Source organism: Pseudorasbora parva, chromosome 11 (assembly GCF_024679245.1).
Source record: "Pseudorasbora parva isolate DD20220531a chromosome 11, ASM2467924v1, whole genome shotgun sequence".
Lineage (NCBI taxonomy): Eukaryota > Metazoa > Chordata > Actinopteri > Cypriniformes > Gobionidae > Pseudorasbora > Pseudorasbora parva.
In genome coordinates, this window is record NC_090182.1 from 29,165,769 (window position 1) to 29,187,711 (window position 21,943).

Below are 21,943 nucleotides of genomic sequence, written 5' to 3' on the forward strand. Positions count from 1 at the left end.
ATAATATAAATGTTTTCAATTGTAGTATTTTAAAAAGGCATCTAGTAGGTAATTTAGTGTTGTCAAAAATATAGATTTTTCAATTCATATAAATACTGAAATATCTGAAACGCTTTCAGTAGTTATTTCCTCAGAATAGATACAGAATGCCAGCTGCGCTTTCTCACTCTCTCATCTCTCTGACAGCAAGTTGACACACAAACCCTTCTCCCCTCACTCACTCGTTTCCTTTGCTCCAGATGAATATTGTTGGTGTTACAGATTGCATTTCAGCGTGGAAATACACGTATTTCGCATACTTTTACCAATTCCTGCAGGTTTTCAGCCACCTTTCAGTACTAAATGAAATGTTTGTGCACCTTATTGCGCTTAAACAGTCAAATACACACAAAATAAAGTCAAAAAGTCTTTGCGAAGACAGTCACTTCTTTCAGGACCACTATCATCAAAGATGATTGACAGTTAGCATAAGGATGGGATTGGCTGTATGGCTCTGATCAATAACCACCCTTAGGGTAAACAGAACAGAACCAACATAATGTATTGCAGATATCACTAATGTTGATATTACATGTACAAAATAATTCAGGAAATTAGTCTGATTCAAGGGGAATTAGAAACCAAATCCTGACTGACGAGAGGAGGAGCTGAGGGTGAGGACAGTAAATGAGCTCTGAAGAAACGCGATAGCTGCTGATTAGCTATATAATAATAATAATAATAATAATAATAATAATAATAATAATAATAATAATAATAATAATAATAATAATAATAATAATAATAATAATAATAATAATTTATAACACTTTTAATTCCGAAGAATCTCAAGGTGCAACAATGGATAAAAAGGGAAAAATAACAAAAATGAATAAAAAGGAAAAATAAAGAATAATACAAACAATCAACACATAAAGACCTTTCTGAACAGAAAAGTCTTCAGTTCAGCTTTAAACTGGACCAGGCTCTGTACTGCTCTCAGCTCACTGGGAAGGTGGTTCCAAAGCCGCGGTGCAGCTGAGCAGAAAGCTCGATCTCCCACGGTACGGAGCCTGGTGGTGGGAACTTGAACAAGCAGGTGGCCGGAAGATCTGAGGGGGCAGGTGGAGGATTTCAAAGTGATGAGTTCCTGTAGATATGGAGGTGCATGCATTTATGTGTGAGCAGGAGGATTTTGTAGTCGATCCGGGATGAAACAGGGAGCCAGTGCAGTGCGTGTAGAATGGGAGTTATGTTATCATATTTACGGACTCTCATAAGGACTCTGGCAGTGCTGTTCTTAATGTATTAAAGCATCTGGATATTTCGTCAAAGAGGAGCTGGGATAAGGGAGAGGAGTGGATCTGATGAGGGGTGCCAACCAGTAGTGCCTCAGTTTTACTGGAGTTCAGCTGGAGGAAGTTAGTTCCCATTCATGCCTTAATCTCAAGACGTGGTGAGTCGTGACAGAGTTTTGGAGGGGCTCGGGGAAGTTTTGATATAAAGTTGCGTGTCATCAGCATAATGAAAAGATAGTCCAAAGAATTAGTCATTGTTAATAATATTCATTTTTAATTATTGTTAATTATTTTGATTATTTTAATATTATTAATAAGTTTAATTATTAATTTGGTTAATGATAAATTCAAATCAAAAGTGTCAATATTGAATGGACCTGAACTCCTAACGTGAACTAACGCACATATTTGTATGAACTAATGTTAATAAAGATGAATAAATACTGTAACAAATGTATTGCTAATTTTTAGTTAATTAATTAACTAACATTAACTAATGGGGCCTTAAAGTATTACCTATTTTTCACATTCCCTCAAAAAGGTTTTGCCCACTGGAAAAGAAGGTCTGGCTATAGCATGATATGCCATAACTTTTTAAATGTGTGAATTGAGGGCTGCTGTCATCCGAATACCATTAGATTAATGCCACCTCATAATCAGATGCTAATTTAATCCCATCATCCATGTTAAGTCATTCATGTTAAAGGTACCCTATTAATGTGTCTACTGTAATATTCAGCTTCAGATGGTTGGAAAGAAGTTAATTATAAAGAAAAATGAGTTTCACTATCAGTGATACGGAGGAGATAGAGGTTGAGAAATGTGATAATTTTAAGAATAAAAAGAAAGTAAATATGTAACATCTATAATGGTATATATATATATATATATATATATATATATATATATATATATATATATATATATATATATATATATATATATATATAAACAAACCTATAAAAAAATATTGAGAGATTAATTGTATACAACAACAAGGTAAGTACATAAATGATCATTATTGGGTTGAAAAAATGTATTAATTGTTTATAATGAAATAATGTATTAACTACAAAAGCAGGTGTAGAAATATATCTGTGAGATAAACAGCATTTCCTGAAACAGCCTCATGGGTAGTTCTCAAATGCCTTGAGTTTTGTTACACCTTTAAAAATGTGCAAAAACATGCAAACACACCGATGTCTCGGGACCAAGAAACTGGAAACTGTTAGCTGCTTTACATTCCTCTGTCAACAATTTTCTAACTAAAATAGCTAAATTTAACATACAGTCAGGCACTTGTTACCTTCTACCACTTTTTTTTTGCTAAATGTGTTTCTTCTCAGTCTAGTTGAGCAACACAAGGTTGCTTGTCACTTATTGTGTCACTGTAGATTTGTGCTGTATTGTGCCATTTTATTTACTGAGCCAGCCAACCATGTAAACGTTTATCTACTGGCAATGAAAATCTCAGAAGAGATGGCTGGGATGGAGTCTTAAGGGTGATGGGTTTTAGGACACCACAGAATCCTCACCTAACACATTTGGGCTCCCATCCAGCTGGCCTGAAATGTCTTCATCCCCCTCACAAACCGAGACTCTACAAAAAAAAAGATGAAAAAAAAAAAAAAAAAGGCTAGATCAGATGTTCCTTTACAAGAGAGATAATTTCTTTCAGATTACTCATATTTCATTTCATTATTCATATTTCACTACTGTCAAATGATTCAAACAGCATTACTTATGAAAATGGTTGCTACCAAAATATATAGACAACGTAAATTAAATGTAGACCTGCACAAAATGATGCAGATGCAAACCTTAACTAAGTTATGCACCATTATATATGTTTTAAAGTAAGATTTTCATTGGCGATAATTACATGTAAGGCAATATTTAGCTTTTCATGACTTTCCCAGAAGACACAAACAATCCCAAAAACACGACTGAGGTGAGAATCCAGGTGATAACAATCAACCTGTGTGTCCCACACAGATTCAGTTCAATTTATGAACACTTATTTTAACAGATAAATTCTGTCAATCTATGGAATACAAAAGCAGGATAAGATTTAAGCACTGAAACATGGCACAGCAGAATCTAAATGTCCCCAAGAGATATGGATAGCATGATCCATTTTATCTGATGCAGGAAAGAAGCTTTTTCCAGCTTCGTGCACAAAACCGTTAGATTACTTTTACTTTCACAACGCTAACAGTGCCTCGGGGCTGCTTTACTCAGATCCGGCAGTTGAAGATGTTATTAATGCCTCAAATGAGACCTATACCACCATAAACATATATTTCATAGTAAACTGTGTCATTACTGAAGGGCCATAACAACAGCGGGACATCCCACAAGATAATCTGCAGGCAAAGACATACAAAGGACAGAGCTGAGGTTTCTTGGCTCATCTCACAGGCAGGAAGACAGGTGCTCAAATCAGACCGCTGACCTTTACGTACCCCTTCTATCTCTTCATCCCGCAGGAGACAGTGGCATGCCGCAAAGCATCAACAATCTTCACACGCTCTGCTCTTAATAACCAGCCTACACCTCTGTACGGCCCAGTGGAGAACCAGACAGAGTCGCCGGTCCTTTGTCCTCCAGTCGGGTGTGGGAGTGGAAGGGATGTTTAAAGGAAGGGAGGTGAAAAAGAGAAGGCATGGGTGGATGAGTAGGATTAGAGGAGGGGTGAACGGAGCAAAGGAATAAGGATCAAAGAGGGACACTTCACAGAAGAGCAGCGGCATAAGGGTGAATCAAGATCAGATAGAACACCGTCTGTGGGGACCTTGCCGTTCCCATATCCATGTGTCATTGTCGATGGGCTGGAAATGTTAGGTATATCGGTCTTTCAAATGTCTGCGTCTTTAAGAACAGTTGGGCAGTTGGAGGTTGTTAGGAGGTTACAGTATCCCTTTGGGGTCTCCTTGCAGGTGACTTTTAATTTTGGTGGTGATTTGCATATATTCAATCAGTATGAGTAATTGAAGGAGGAGCAGACAGAGCAGAGATGCGGCCGATTTCTACAGCGTTTAAAGAAGACGAGCCTACAGCTGTTGAGATCATCTGATGACACAGATAATCTTGACACTGACTGATGTGTCTAATCACCAAAAGTATCAGCACAATCAATTGCCCTTCCCCATAGCATTTCAAAAAAAGTGCTTTTCTCGCAACCCAGGAGAGACGAGTGTGTTCTGGCGGCACACAAACAGACTGAGATAATAAACGACCTTGACAATGTCAGGTGTGCCAGAGATAAAGGCCACCTACACACGGACCCTCCTGTTCTTCATTTTTGCCAAAGACCGCTCAGTCACTCGACTGCCAGCCCGGTTCACCGTCTACGCTGGTGGCCTTCAGCTTGGTTTGGTCGCACCGGGTGCTGCATGAAGAAAGTATGAATGAAGTTAGGGTTATAAGTATGAGTAAAGGTGAAGAGTTATTTGAAGTCTGCATGGCACTTACTGCACTGGCTGAACTCATTTTAACAACCCCAACTCGAGCTGCACCCTTTAGGTGGTATACTAATGAAACATGAATCACACCAGAGCGGAATGACAGATAATGGTAGGTGGTAAAGAACTGACGTGTTTCGTGGACTGCACGGATTTGAAGGGCACAAAGTAAAATGAGGCGCAGGAAGAAAAGAGCTTAGAGAAACCGTAATTATCAACATCCTGGCAAATGGATTGCTGAGCGTTGCCATGGCATAATTGGCAGTTCGAATTTGCGGTGGCAAAGCACAAAAACATCAGCAATAATTTCTTAATGGAGGCTTATTAACATGGAGATATCTGGCAGGCACTTTGGTTGGCCTGAGTCCCTGAAAGATCCTTAAACCACTTCAAAGACTTCAGTGATGTAAAAAAACACTTTTGATATCTTCCTGCTGCAGTCTCACTGATATGACCGAGTGAAAAAACATCAGGATGGCTGCCTGCTTGCCAAGTCACAACATGGTTCTGGAATTGTGATCCGCCAGAGCAGTGTTTGGGTCTTCGCTTGAGCAGCCTGATAATAATCACTCAAACATGTACCATTGCACCGCTTGACTAGTTTGAGGGCTTCAGTGGGATCGCACTGCAAACAAATGATCTTTGCTCAGAAACAAAAGCTAGTGACTAAATCATCCCCTTGTGTGTGGTTTTCTTTTTGTTTTGGAAAATAATAAGGTACTCTGTACACTAGCTGTGGTCTTACTCTGTGACGGCACGAGGCAGAATAGACAATCAAAAGCGCTGCTACAGAAGTGGACAGATGTGCTCGGCTAGCTTCTGTAAAATTGCACTTGAGGACATCATCTTGACATTTCATCCATTTTATCATTGCCTGATCTTACTGTTGATTTTCAGGGCAAAATAGAGAACTGCACGTGAGCATAAACTGAAATAAAGTGAGATTCTAGTCATGTCTCAGGGCCAGCCCTCATAGGCAGAATAGGCAAATGCTAGGGGCGCCACTCAGCCCTAGAGCCGCCAAAATGAGTGATTGTTTTTCCCGTTTTATTTTCTGATACTATTATATTAATATTCATTAGAAATATTACAGAATAAAGCAACAACAACAACAACAAACAAAACAAAAAACCTCCCTTCGCCGCATCAATCTTTCCCAATCTTTCAAGAGAGTGCTTGAAGTGCGTCAGAAATAGAGCGCGCGATCAGTTTAATGTTGGGAATTTGTGTGTCGCCTCGCACCGCATCTAATGTAAACAGGATTGCTTTCGTTTTTATAGGGGCTTTTGACTGCTCACACCACTGAAATTTGCTTGATTATTTATGACGGATGGCCAAAATCACATGACACAGTGTCAAAAAGACCAAAGCCATCTGATGTAGCCAGGGAAGAAAGGGATAAGGGATAAAGATATGATGGAAAACAAAACAAAAAGTCTAGATCTCAATGACTAGTTTGTCCATGAATGTTAGATGCATTTACCTCGCTATTTGTGTTGAGGCTGCAATGTGGCGTATGGGTGGCATTTTTGTATAGTTTAAATATCTTTAAAAAATATATATGTATATCACTGGGGTGGTACCTTAAGGCTACCTTTTTGTAAGTCAGGGATAGGCAAGTTCAGTCCTAGAGAGATTATGTTTTCCAGAGTTTAGCTCTAACCCTTCTCAGCCACCACAGTATAAATCTCATGGCTCCCAGCATGCATTGCAGCATTACGTATGTCACCATTGTTGAGATTTATGTGCTGATTCTTGATATCTGTATCTAAACCTCCCTTCTACATAAAACATCCAAGTTAAACTGCCCAACTAAAGGAAACACTGATCAAAATAATGGTAACCAAACTTTTTCAATAAAACATCAATCAATCAATCAATCAATCAACTTTATTTATATAGCGCTTTTACAATCACGATTGTGTCAAAGCAGCTTCACAGTGTCAAACAGGGTAATATTGCGACAAAATTAGATTTGGCTGTACAGCCGTACTGGAGAAAACAGTGATGTTATCAGCTTATTTTAATTTATCATATAGCGACAATGTTGGCAGATCAGTATTATAGTTTATAGAATTAAATAAGACCTAATTCATATATTTTATTTGTATAATAAGTTGATTAACTTTAATCATATTTTTAGTGTCCCCAACTGAGCAAGCCAAGCCAAAGGCGACAGTGGCAAGGAACCAAAACTCCATCGGGGCATGATGGAGAAAAATAAACCTTGGGAGAAACCAGACTCAGTCGGGGTGCCAGTTCTCCTCTGGCCTATTAACACACTGTGTAAGATTATTATTCTGGCAACCTTACAGGTCGGAAATCATATTAGATCGGATTATTCAAAATTTTCAGGGTATCACGGAAGAGACAGATTTATTTAGGATGGGGCGTCAATTACACAAGAGTATGAATACATGAAAGATCGGAATTATTGCGCCGAAGACGGGTTTTGAGCATGTCGTGCCAGTGAGGCAAATTCGGAGGAGACACCATTTGACACGGCTCAGCAGACACTCCAGGATGCGTTGGTCATGTCCAGGCAGGTCCACCATCCGATCCGGACAGGGCCCAGATCCGGGATAAACCTCGGGATAAACAGAGAGACTAACATTAGCGTAGATGTCACTCTTTTTATGATGTAACGAGTACATCAGGTGTTATGGGAAGTGTTCCCGGTTCCGGCTGACCTAGTTAATGCAGCCTAACAATCAGTCAATTGAATTGAATAATGAAAGTTAAAAATGTTCTATGTGTATGCCATAGTAAAGAGATGTGTTTTTAGTCTAGATTTAAACTGACAGAGTGTGTCTGCTTCCCGAACAATGCTAGGAAGACTATTCCACAATTTAGGAGCTAAATAGGAAAATGATCGACCGCCTGCAGTTGATTTAGATATTCTAGGTATTATCAACTGGCCAGAGTTTTGAGACCGCAATCGACGTGATGGGGTATAATGCGTTAAGAGCTCGCTTAAGTACCGGGGAGCTAAACTATTTAGTGCTTTGTAAGTAATAAGCAAGATTTTAAAATGTATGCGATGTTTAATAGGGAGCCAGTGCAGTGTTGACAGAACTGGACTAATATGATCATACTTCCTGGTTCTAGTAAGAACTCGAGCTGCTGCATTTTGGACTAGCTGGATAGGCAACCTTTTTGTAAGGTTTAGGTTTTCAAAGGTTTTCAAAGGCTTTTTGAAAACATCAAAAGCTAAACTTGTTAATTCTCAATAAGAGCTTCTATAGATGTGTTCAGGGTTGGAACCAAACTCTGCAGGACAGCGGCTCACTCGGACCTAACTGAGGAAAACAATGGTATAATTTTACCCTAAGGACCAAATGCGTACCTTTAAAGGTACAGTTATACATTTTGCTCCCGAAGGAGCAAAGGAGTTTACCTTTTTTTTCTGAGAGTGTATATATAATCTCATGATCATAATGATGGGGTAGAATGGACCCTTTTCACAGACTGTGATGATGCGTTTTGACGGTCATCAATATTGTAATTCCTGCAAGGTTTTTTTTTTTTTTTTTTTTTTTTTTTTTTATGTATGTACATTAATAACACTAATAGTTTGTATTACATTACTTTTGTATCAAATTACAAAAAAAAAAAAAAAAACCTTCTGCTGTTATGGTGTTTCTAATACAGCGACTATGGGACTGATGGTAAAATAACATATTTCTCTCGTTTCATCGCTGTTATTAATCTCACTCTATTTTTCCCTCTTAATCACTATTGTGGAGTTTTTTATTTTGCTATTTGAGCAGATGGGGGCACAAAACAATATATTTAATGTATACCCTCATTCATCGCTATAAAAGTTAACCCAACTATGACAACTTCCGCTCTGAGAAACCCAGAAATGTGAAAAGGGTCTATACTGGACTCAGGGTGCAAATAATAATACAAAATAAATAAGAAATAATTTTGTAATGCATCAATGCATTATGAAATTAAAACAATGCCAGTTTCCAGAACTTAGACTAATAAAATGCAGTGCTAAACCTTGATAGAAGGGGCACCAAGTAAAATATTGGCTAGGGCAGCAAATTGGTCAGGACCGGCCATGATTTGTCTCTATGTTCACCCAAACCTTTAAAAGAATCAGGATAACCATGAAAAATCTGTATAAATGTATTTACACTCAACCTATTTTACTTACTTTCCTCAGTGGATGGAGATTTGAAGTATAAATAGGAAAAAGCAACTAGTATCTTTACAATAAAAGGTGATGTACTTTTCAAGCTCCAAAAGAGAAACAAAAACACCATAAAATCAAGACTAGTCTAACAAAAATAAAAAATAAAAAGTAATCGATTTTATTTTATTTTTTTATGTAATGGAAAAGTAATGTAAATTAATTTTAATTTAAAGGGATTGTGTGATATTTGGGTGTGTTTGAAATCCCTTGGATTGGACCGGTTTTATGTTTATGGGGCTTGCGTTGTATAAAGATAAAATGTATGCATAAAAAGTTATGCTACTTGGCCAAATGAAACATACTATATTATGTTTCATAATATGTACATTTCCAGCTATCGACTGAGTAATCTAACAGGATGCTGCTGTCACATCTGAACAACTATTCAGTCTTGCAGTGGTTTGCAGGTCTGGATGAACCTTTGTCTCTGAGGTTGGAAGATATGGCTGACTGCTGTGCTACACCTCCAAGACCTACACAACCTTTCCCTCATTTTATCAGAGCAACCGCAGAACACCTGGAAAGGGGTTGTGGGTCACTTTCTAGCAATCCTTACTGTTGCTTCTTGCCCTAAGAGCATTCTGATTGGAGGATGATGGTGGGCTGACCCCAATGCACTTAAACATGGCCAAAGACATAAGAAATTTGAAAAATCATCAACATTCATCTCAAGGTGCCATTGCCGGCCACATACATAACCTTGCGGTTTCGATTTCCCTTTGAAGTATCCTCTTCCATCAGCCAGGAGTGAGAATGCAGCTTTCCTTTCAGACAGTACTTACTGGAAAAGGTGAATATGAGACTGCAGAGCTGTCAGCCCTCACTGAATTTAGACAACAGACAGCCTGAGGCTCATATTTGGGGAATAGCAGGATATTTTATGTATTTTTTTAAATCAGAATATACAATAGCCTTTCTAGGAAGTCTGCACACTGTATATCATGCATTATATAAAAAAACAAAAAACCCACAAGAAACATTGTACTCCAGTATATTGTCTAACAAATCATTATAATACAGTATAATAGACCGTTTTGTGAACAGGATCAAATTGCTAATTTAAAAGATCCATTCACAAATCAGTGATCACTACTTTTCACACCCACAGTTCTTATAAACATGCCAAAATACACCTTAGTGCAAATGGCAAGAGTTTCAGTGAATAATTACTGAAATGTGTATCTGTTCCTCATGCTATTATACAACATCTGTAGACATGGAAAATCGGGCAAAGAAAAATGTAGATTCTTTATGTCGCTTTTATGTTCTTTCGGAGATTGAAAGCTTCAGCTCTAATTCATCGTAATAGTGAGTGAATAGTAAAAAATAAAATAAATGCATTCATGTTTGGAATGGCATGGGGGCTATCCATTTAAGTCAACATGCAAAATATCAGATCCAAATAAAATTACCTAAATGAAGTGTTTGTTGAGAGAAGATCTTGTTTTTTTATCTGTTTAGCATGGACCCCATATGCGTATCTCTCTCCAGCTGCGGCTTTGTAGGAAGGCTTTATATAAGTAGGTCTATAAATCCCTGATTTTGTGGACCTTGCTGAAGTTCTCAGAAGTGCTTACATGGCTCCTATCCGGCAGGGCAGGCATTAGCAGGCTGCCGGTGGGCAGACGGCAGACGGCAGACTGAGGGTCTTCTGACAGAAGCCTCTGACACTGAGTGTTCCTGACAGCTCTGAAACAGGTCAGATGAGACGAGCCCCGGTGCTTTGATTGCTAACTGACACATTAATATGTATTGTGTCTGCAGAAGCAATTATATTCAGGGCAGTGTGTATTATTATAAATATCAACACCTGGCCCTGACAATTTGAGGGTCCCTGGCCAGCACTCAACCTTGGATTTCAATCTAACTTTCCTGAGAACAGATTTCTGTAATTACCATTTCCATCTGAGAATTAGACAGGGAAGGGAAGAGGAAAAAGGAAAGAAATCCCAGTGTGTGTTTGAATGTGCAAGGAAAATGATCAAACTACAAATGATGCAAGTACTGACATTAACATCCAGACTTTCTTCAAAACTTTCATGGTTTAGTCACGTTAGTCTCTATTAAAAGCATTACAACTGTGGTTTGAATCTGCCCTTAGCTATTAACGATTCATCATCGGCCTGTGGATTGAATTCCGCTGTCCCCCTGGGAGGCATTTAGACCCGGCAGAGAGAGAGAGAGGACCAGTGTTAAGGATTTACTTTGAAACTGTAGTTCAAAGCATTTAAACTATAGTCAACCTACTTGTTAAAAAAGGCTGTTATAACTACACTATAAGGTTTACTACTTTATTTAGAACACTTACTTTGGTAACACTTTATAACAATTGTATGATATGAAACATTAGTTAAGCATTAGTAAATAATTAATTAATCATTTATAAAGTATCAATATACATAAGTAAGCAGTTTATAAATGCAGCTATAAATGCTTTATTCTTGATGTATAAGCATAATGTTTAATTAATCAATTTATCATTTATAAATGGAGCATTACATTATTTACAAACCAGCTATTTAATTGTCATAAAATCACTTAGGAAGTGTAAGTAAATGATTAATTAAACTATTTAAATGTACATGTGTACATCTCATTATTTAGCATATAGTAAAAGATAATCAGTGTGTTAATGCTTTATTAACACATATACCTAATGTAATTCATTATTGATTTAGGTAGTTTAAAAATTATCATTAATAAGGTATAAAAATACAATAATTAAGCATATTACAGATACACTTATAAAAAATACTGGTGTAACAAACCTTTCTGAGACAGAAGGTGGGTGATCCAAATGCAGCTTTTAATGAATGAAAGGGTAATCCACAATCTTTGTCCAAAACAGGCAAGGGGTCATAACAGGAAATCAGTCCAATCAAGCAAACAAAACAGGCAAAAGGGTAATCCACGGAGAAGGCAAGAAATCCAAGACCAAGATTCATGAAACCATAGAAAACCTCAGAAATGCAGTTGTTACAAAAGCAAGACTTTGCACGGAATGACAGAATGAACATGGTATAAATAGGCTAATAGTTAATGAGGTAATGAACACAGGTGTAAACATTGAATGCTAATGAGTCCAGGCAAAGGATCATGGGCAATGTAGTCTGTGAGAGAATGAAAGCCGAGGTTTGAGTGCCCTCTGGAGGTGATCACGGCACTCATGAACTGTGACAACTTACACTCTTTCCCACCAAACATGGAATTTTCCATTATTTGTGAGAAAACACTTCCCCTGTCAAACACGTAATTTTTCACTGTTAGATGCTAGGGGCACTTTTACGCATCTTCGGAACGAGTTCAGAATCTCCTGATTAAAACACAGGCGAAGAAAACGCAGAAACAAGCAATTTTATATAGAGCCCTGCACGGGCCTCAAATCTAGGCCCTAGCCCGGCCCTGGCCCGAGATGCTAAGGCTCTAGTATCACAATTCACCAGTTTAAGTGCCTGTGATCACCACCAGAGGGCACTCCACCCCGGACTGACTCCATCACAGACTACATTGCCCATAATCCTTTGCCCAGGACTCATTAGCACTCACTGTTTACACCTGTGTCTCATCACATCATTACCTCTGCCTATATATACCTTGTTCACTCAGTCATTTATTGCGAAGACATGTTTTGTTGACATTGCATTTCTGAGCATTATCCCTGATTTCATGTCTTTGGTTTTTTTGGGGGGGGAATTTTAGCCTGCGTCCCGGATTACCTGTTTGCCTCTGTCCCTGGTTTTGTTTGCCTGATTATTTTGTTTTTAATGTCAAAGTAGTTATTTAATTTAGTTTCTTTAGTAAGTTAATTTAGAAAAATATTTGGAGATTTTTGTGTTTGCTTGTTAAATTAAAGTTCTTGTTTTTTTTAAAGTGACGACCAAGTGGCCAGCGGCTGACAGTGAGTTAACCCCATGTTTGATCAATTTAGCCTCTCAAATCAACACTTGACTTGTCTTGCTTATAATACAATCCATAGATATAAAATACTTCAAGCATCACAATGTTAGTTTGTAATGTAGTTAGGCTGATGCTGATCACAGCTCGCAACGCCGCTCGCAAACGAAACAGACCGCACAATCTAAACAACAAAAAAAAAAAAATCATGCAGATTGTCTTACCTAACACCTCTCCACAAAATGAATATAAATCCAATATTCAATTCCCGTGTTATATGTACATTTAACAGAGTTTATGTCAAAAAATAAATAAAAGATGTGAGCTGCATTTTATTGATCATCAGCTAATTTCAAGTGTAAAGAATATAATAGAAAGAGTGACCTAAGCACAAATAAGATCTAATTTAGTCTAATTAGTTTTAATGAAGGTTATCATGTTTTTTGAGCATCTAAGACTAAGCCTATTTTCAGTTTCAATTGCGATCGTTTGTATGCTGGCTTGCTTTACTCATTTGTGGTGATGCATGTTGCAGTAGCGTCATCATATCTGACTACAACATGTCATATAGCCTATAACATGCTCTCACGTTTTCATTTTTTAACAATTTACCAGATGAAATGTGTGAACAGCATATACATAAATCTATACGTATATATACGTATTTATATCCAATGTTATTGAATGAAATGTTGACTCAGAGCGAGCTAAAGAAATGTGCATGTATTAGGCGTGTTGTGCTGATCAGTATATAGTCTTTGACTAATTTAATTTTCTCATCTTTTTGCTCAAAATGTTACTTTTTTCTGAAAATTATTAGTATTTTTTTGTTTTGTTTAAAAGCACAGGCTCTCTTCTTTACTTTGATATATTGCATGTTCAGATATTTATACAACAAAATACTATGTGGGACATTTTTGTGAAAATTTTGTCTGCCGCTGGCTGACAATTTATTATTATTATTTTTTTTAAATGCTAGTGGGGAAAGAGTTAAGAATAAAGCAATATTGCTGCATTTATAAACTGCTTATAAATGTCTAATAATGCTTTATAAATGATGAATTAACTATTTACTAATGCTTAACTAATGATTCTGATCATTTTTATCTGATCAAAACAACAAAATATGTATTACAGTGATGATTAAAAAAAGAACTGAACTGAATCAATTTGGTTTCTCATGTCACTAGCTCTAAATATTCAACTTCTCTGCATAACGAATGCAGAAAAGTGGCCAGCTGGATATAAACAAATGCAAATAGATGGCAACAATCGTGACATTAAACATTTGGAAAGCACTTGTGTGTGTTTTTGTCACATTGTTTTGACTGCATGAGGTACTGCTTTAGCGTCAGCCTCAACTGCAAACATATTGCTGTTCTCAACTAATGCAACATCAGGTCAACAAATTAATTACTTTATAATGATATGAAAACGTGTAATGAATAAATACAGTTGCGTTGTTTGTTTTAAGTCCGCATCTGAAGTGCAGATTTACATGTCAAAACAAACTCCAGAGGCATCCATGATTTCGTCTTTAGAGGCCGCTCTCATACTGTATAATGAGTGTAGCCTCAGCCATTCCAGCAACAGTGACAACACTAAACCGTAAAATAATCTGTATGGATTTTTGCTGATAACCTATTGTTCCAGCACTCTGTTATCGGTGCTGATTAATCTGCACAACCATTCAATCGGTCAATCTCTAAACAGTAGACAGAAGATGTCTCAGTAAATCTCAGCATGCTTTGATCGATGCAAACATTTATAGTCAACATCACAGTGGACCTTATTTAAAGGGATAGTTCACCCAAAAAAGACAATTCTGTCATCATTTACTCCCCCTTAAGTTGTTCTAAACCTGTTAGGTTTTCTTATTTTGAAGAATGTTTGTAATCAAACAGTTGTGGGGCACCATTGAGTTCCATATATGGAAAAAACGAAAAACGGTTACGCTTTAGATTACAGCCCAGAAAGTACTGCATAATTAAAGTTATTTTACATAACTTTCGGTAATTATAGTGTAACTATAAAGTAAGTACATGTAGGTATAAGGGAACAATATGTAATATTGGGGGAATAAAGTACTTTCAGAAAAAATAACAAATTATTTATAATGTAAGTATTTTTTAATTAAGGGGTAAGTATTTTTTAATTAAGGGGTCATTATCCGTGTAGTTACAGGGTAAGTATGAATGTGCGGGCTGTAAATTAAAGTGGCTCTTGTTCTCCTCTTGTTTCATAAGTACAATTAAAACACATACACAATCTGATATCACTCATAAATATTTATTCGAAAAACAACTTAATTCAAAACAGATTTATAACACGTATTCATTTTTTTAATTTAAATAAACTTTTCATTTCAAATGATAACATCCTGACAGAAAGAGATACGTTTTGCCCCTTTCTCTTTCTTTTCTTTTCTTTTCTTTTCTTTTCTTTTCTTTTCTTTTCTTTTCTTTTCTTTTCTTTTCTTTTCTTTTCTTTTCTTTTCTTTTCTTGGTCCTCTTCTTCATTTTTTGTTTCCATTGATGGATCATGGATGTTAGGATGAATCCCATGTCTTTTGACATTTTTTATTATTATTTATTAAAGAAAAAGTAGTACACCCAGAAATGCTGTCATAATTTAGTAATCGTTTCATATCCGATCAGCTGTTACCAGCGCGGGCATGAGACTTCAAGCTTTCGATGACGTTCTCAGGCATGTTTCATCTGACGGACATCTCTTGTGCTTTGGTTGACGTTCTCATGCACGTTTCATCTAACGGACATTTCTCGTATTTTATTTTTGTTTGTTTCTAATTGCTATTATCATATATTATGTTATTGTTTGTATACTGTTGTGAGCATTAAAAAAACGACAGCATCAGACATTCACATGAGCAGAGTTTTTCAGCACGTCACGCTTCAAGTTACGTCAAGCGTGAAATCAACCCTTGCATGCACACACAGATAACTGCTGGTCGGATGCGATATATTATTATTTTTGGTAACGCTTTAGATTATGGCCCGGAAAGTACTGTTTAATTAAAGTGAATTTACAGCATAACTTTCTGTAATTATAGTGTAACTATAACGTAAGTATATGGGAATAATATGTAATATTGGGGGAATAAAGGGGTAACTCAGGAAAATTTACAAATTATTTATACTGTAAGTATTTTTTAATTAAGGGGTAATTATACTGTAAGTATTTTTTAATTAAGGGGTAATTATACTGTAAGTATTTTTTAATTAAGGGGTAATTATACTGTAAGTATTTTTTAATTAAGGGGTAATAATACTGTAAGTATTTTTTTAATTAAGGGGTAATTATACTGTATTCTTTAATTAAGGGGTAATTATACTGTAAGTATTTTTTAATTAAGGGGTAATTATCCGTGTAGTTACGGGGTAAGTATGGATGTGCGGGCTGTAAATTAGAGTGGCCCTTGTTCTCCTCTTGTTTCGTGTAGTTATGGGGTAAGTATGAATGTGCGGGCTGTAAATTAAAGTGGCTCTTGTTCTCCTCTTGTTTCGTGTAGTTATGGGGTAAGTATGAATGTGCGGGCTGTAAATTAAAGTGGCCCTTGTTCTCCTCTTGTTTCGTGTAGTTATGGGGTAAGTATGGATGTGCGGGCTGTAAATTAAAGTGGCTCTTGTTCTCCTCTTGTTTCGTGTAGTTACGGGGTAAGTATGAATGTGCGGGCTGTAAATTAAAGTGGCTCTTGTTCTCCTCTTGTTTCGTGTAGTTACGGGGTAAGTATGAATGTGCGGGCTGTAAATTAAAGTGGCTCTTGTTCTCCTCTTGTTTCGTGTAGTTATGGGGTAAGTATGGATGTGCGGGCTGTAAATTAAAGTGGCCCTTGTTCTCCTCTTGTTTCGTGTAGTTATGGGGTAAGTATGGATGTGCGGGCTGTAAATTAAAGTGGCTCTTGTTCTCCTCTTGTTTCGTGTAGTTATGGGGTAAGTACAATAAAAACACAAATACAATCTGATATCACTCGGAAACCTTTATTTAAAAAATGAAAAATAAATTTAGAGCACATTCATTTCTCTTGCTTGGCTTCATCCTCCTCTTGTTCCTCTTCTTTTTCTTCCTTGCCACAGATGAATCTTAAGAAGGATCCCACATGTCTAGCTAGTATTCTGTAACTGTTACACTGAAAATACAGTGCTCACAGAATTTTTTCTCACACGTTTCTCACAAGTTTCTGAGAGTTTTTTTTCAAGTATGGGTCGGCTTGACGTCGACAGAGCGGAAGGTCCTTGTATGGGCCGTACAGGCTCTTCTCCCGGAAGGGTGCGCGCGGGTGACTAGAGCGAGTGAGCAAATGCACGCCCACAAACACTGCTCTCAGGTGCAGATCCACTTGTCCGTGCAACACTTCTGTCGCACCACGCTCCACGTCAAACGACTTTAATGCGCCCGCACAGCATTCCGGGAAGGCAGCGCTGCATTTGAACCGATTTGAACGCAGAAATGATGAGACGAGTCACGACATCACGCTTCAGTCGCGTCGCAAAAGTGGATCTCCACGGTCACTGCTGTCTCAGGACTTCACGAAATCAACAAGAAGTGTGTTTTTGATGGAGCGGTCCCAGCAAGAAATGTTCACGGTCCTGCTTTGGAAGCAGGCGGAGAGCAAAACTGCTTCAAATGTTTGTTGTTGGCTATCGTCTCGTAAGTAAACATCAGTAAACAACACGATCTTGTATAGTTAATTTATCGATGGAGCATGCGATCTATGGTGTGTGTTTAAATACATTTGTTTAGCTGACCAATATGTCAGTTTGTTTATTGTAAAACCACCCAAACATAAAGCTAAGCTAGGGGAGGTTCTCACAAAGCGTTCTTCTTCATTCAAATGTGCTAACGTTACACCATTTTTTTTTATTTTATTTTTTTATACACTATCTGATGTGCAAAACCGTTTTGCTTGCTACTGCTAAGGTTTAGTCTCATACAAAAGTCCATAAACCGAATCATGTCCTCATAAACCACGAGTAAACAGACACAAATGTTGACAGGCCACTACAGTACATACCACAGAGACGGACATCCTGCTGTTGTTGCTTCTCCTGTTCAATTTATTTCAGCCTCCGGATCTGATTCTGGGTCATATATTTATTAGTTGAATCTGATTGATAGCCATGGTTTATTTAGGGTAGTGTTTTCTTTTCCACGCATGACGATGTCAGCTTTCAGAAGCTCTCGTGCTGTAGCTACGCGCTCGTCATTCTTTAGCTCCGCCCACACAATACGCCTCCAGCCGCTCAGTTTTTTTCCGGAAAGACTCGGTACAGCCTATCTTTCTTTTATAAATATAATAAAACTAAAGACTTTTCGGAGATATGAAGGATGCAATACTACTCTATAGGTACTCAAAATTGACATTAGATTGACTGAAACTGAGTGTTTCACCCCCCTTTAAATTAAAGCCCGCACATTCATACTTACCCCGTAACTACATGCAACAAGAGGGGAACAAGAGCCACTTTAAAGTAAAAACCCGCACATTCATACTTGTTAATATAGATTAAACATTCGCCATGTGCGGTCGGCAAAACTCCGAACTCCGAATGACTTCAGTGCCGTTCTTTGTTCTTTTCTCAGAGAAAAGCTTAACTCCAAGTCTTTCAGAGTCGCGGTCAAAGCTGATTCGAAAGACCGCCGTTCACCAGTTTCTGTGTTTACTAGAAGCACGCAAACGCAACTCGGCCGTTGTCATTATGGCCCCGCCCACCGACTCTATACACGATGTGATTGGCCCAGCAAGAGTTAGGCGATTACAGCTCAGAAGGGTATTGAGAGTTGCTAGATGACACTCACGAGCAGATTAAATTTGCTGCCGCTATGGTGCGTCTAGATTTCTAGGCTAGGTCACACAGGCAATATCAACGAAATAGCCATTCTAGCCAATCTATTTCCAAAGCATAAAATCATGACCCATTCTTCAGTTTCATGTGTTGAATAATAAATAATATAAATAAATATATTAATTATATTAATACAATATATTATATTATACATAATGTACACATAATATTGTATTTGTTATATCTTGAACACTCCCTCCCTTCTGCTAATAGTGTTTCAACCTCATCCCCATCTCGTGTGTCATCCTCTATCTGAGTACAATTTTCACTTTATTACGATGCCTAAAAGCACCTAAACTGTGAGAAAAAAAAAAATTGCACATTGCTGTCACTGGGGTACCCTAAGGTAAAAAACCGAAAAGGTACTAATATGTGCCTTTAAGGTATTAATATGTACCCTTTAAGGTTCTAATACACACTGTTAAAGTACTGATATGTAACTTTAAGGTACTAATATGCACTCTTAAAGAACTGATATATAGCCTACCTTTTAAGGTACTAATATATGCCATTTAGAGGCGTGCCCCCCAGTAGTACAAAGATGTACCTTTTCACTTTTGTACCTTAGGGTACTGCCCCAGTGACAGCACTGTACCTTTTTTTCTGAGAGACAACATGCAACGTTCACCCTGTTCATGTTATTTTTTTACTAACATGATTCACATCCTGTCTGATTTGCATGGATTTCAGTTTGGATTTGAAGAGTCTTTGGGGGTCACAGTTGAGTGGACATGAGCAGAAGGGTGTTACTGGATCTAGGCATCACACATGGTATGCATAAACACACAGCAGCAGCTGAGCTGCATTAATGTGGCTGGATTAGGGGTGAGTGCAGCTGCATTGAAAGTTTACAAGCTGCTCCTTCTGTTCTTTGATTAAACAGTTCAGCTTGGATAAACATTACCATTTAAAGAATATTTCTCAACACACAAAAACACACGCAAGCAAGCGCTCTAATCATCCAATGGCCAGCACAAACTCACAACGAGGCTCGATCTTGGTAAGCCGATCTTTTGATTTCTGGAGTAATCCACCCATGAGCCGTTACAATAACCAAGAGAAGCGGCACGCAGGATCAGTTATGTATGTCCAACTCCTTTTCACACTTCTGCTGCTGAAAAATAAAAGAGCCACTGATGCGGCTCTACACACATAATTGGTCCGACTTAAGAGAGGTGGGATTTACTTTATATCAGTGCTTCAGGATTGGATTTGTGGATGTGGATTGCACCACATTTAAGCCTAATGTATAAAATGAAACTACATGCAGAATAAACGTATCTAAATCTCCTTGACCTTCAAAATTTTCTTTATTTGGTAATTATTCCATGAATTTTAACACCTCAGTTCACTGCAGTTCAAAAGTTTGGAATCAGTAAGATTATTATTTTGAAAGAAATTAATCATTTAATTAAGCAAGCATGCAATAAATTGATCAAAAGTGACTTTTAACCCACTGCAAATAAATGTTATTCATCAAAGCTCATAAATTCATCAAAGAATCCTTGAAAATATTATCATCATTACTTTATAATATTAAATTTTTAAGCAGCACAATTGTTTTTAACATTGGTAAGAAAAGTTATACACTCTGAAGAAGGCCAAAATGGATCTCTGTGCAGTTTTTAACTGTTTTTAATGTTCTATTGTGACTAGACATAATGTGAGCCAACTCCCCTCTCAGGTTTAGTCTTGCCCTAGGAATCGAGCTGCACAATTCTGGATAAATTGAGAATTACATTTTGTTTTCTATTGAGTAGAGTTTTCCCAAAATTCTGAATAGACAAATAAACAAAAAAGTGTATTTAATAATAAATAAATAAATAAATAAATAAATAAATAAATAAATAAATAAATAAATAAATAAATAAATAAATAAATAAATAAATAAATAAATAATAATAATACACAAATGTTATTGAATTATTGAACGATTGGCTCTTGAATGTTTGAGTCACTCAATACTTCACTTGGTTCTGGATGAATTACTGTTTTTGAAGAAATCTCTAATAAATGATTCAATAACAATGTTTTTTTAATTATTATTACAGTCACATGTCACAAACTACTGGAGTAGCATGCATTTTATACAATCTTTAGATGAAGCGTCAAGTTGCAGTAGTTGACTAATTCTATTTTGATTGCTATATCAGTGTTTATATCTAAATTAATGAATGAATGAATGAATGAATGAATGAATGAATGAATGAATGAATGAATGAATGAATGAATGAATGAATGAATGAATGAATGAATGAATGAATGAATGAATGAATGAGGTGTCATATGTACTACTGCATACCTAAAGCGCTTTACACTCATGACAGGGGAATCTCTTCAACCACACCAGCAGCATCCACTTGGATGATGCAATGGCAGCCACATCTGATTCAAAACTATAAACTTTTATTCCAGTACTTCTGTTATGATATGAATTATTGTAAGATAAATCAATTGATAATGTGTGGTTGAAAGACTGTTTGTGAAGCTATTTCTGAACTGCTTTCTCTGGATCAGTGGCAGCATGAAGGCAGATTAGAGTTTTCAGCTGCGATCGTACTTTTCAGCGTTTAATAGACAGATGGAAAGTTGACATTTTAAAATAAGATAATGTGGGTGTCTGAATAGAGATCACGATATTTATATTCCGACAACCTCTGATCTGAAGGATCATGATGGATTGTGCATAGACAGAATGCCTAGGATAGATAGCAACCCATTCTCACCCCCAAGGCATCCAAAGTTCAATGCCAAGCAAGAAATTTTATTTAAGAGAAGTTCCCTTTCAGAGCCTACAGCGAACGGCCGGTTTGGACTACACCCCTGCTCTTCCTTCATGAATGACGTCACTAGAACCGTTTGTTGACTATCTCTCTGCCCACAAGAATATGCAAAATAGGGGGCGTGGTCTTGTTGCTCTCCCACGTGGAGAAGAGCACACATTCAGCGCTTGCATCTCCCTGTTATGGTAAGAGGCGGGACCTACCAATCACAACACGGGAAGCGCTGGTCCAATCAGAACTCGTTATGTATTTCTGAAGGAGGGACTTCATAGAACAAGGAAATCATCAGGCCGTTTTTAGGACAGAGGAAACAGCGCTGTACAGATAAGTAAATTGTGTGAAAAATACTGTGTTTTTTTACACGCGAAACATGAACTCATGTTAAATTGCACACTGTTAACATAATCAAAGCTTCGAAAACACGCGAAGAACGGGACCTTCAAAATGAAGAGGCTAA

At 37.2% G+C, this 21,943-nt stretch overlaps 1 long non-coding RNA gene across 1 annotated transcript in view; it reads right to left on the reverse strand.

Annotated features, from left to right (window-relative positions):
• Positions 1–21,943, reverse strand: part of LOC137092516 (uncharacterized) — a 305,870-nt gene that overhangs the window by 32,403 nt on the left and 251,524 nt on the right. The window contains exon 2 of the long non-coding RNA XR_010908304.1: positions 2,813–2,877. This is a non-coding gene — a long non-coding RNA (uncharacterized lncRNA). The remainder of the gene's footprint in view (positions 1–2,812; positions 2,878–21,943) is intronic.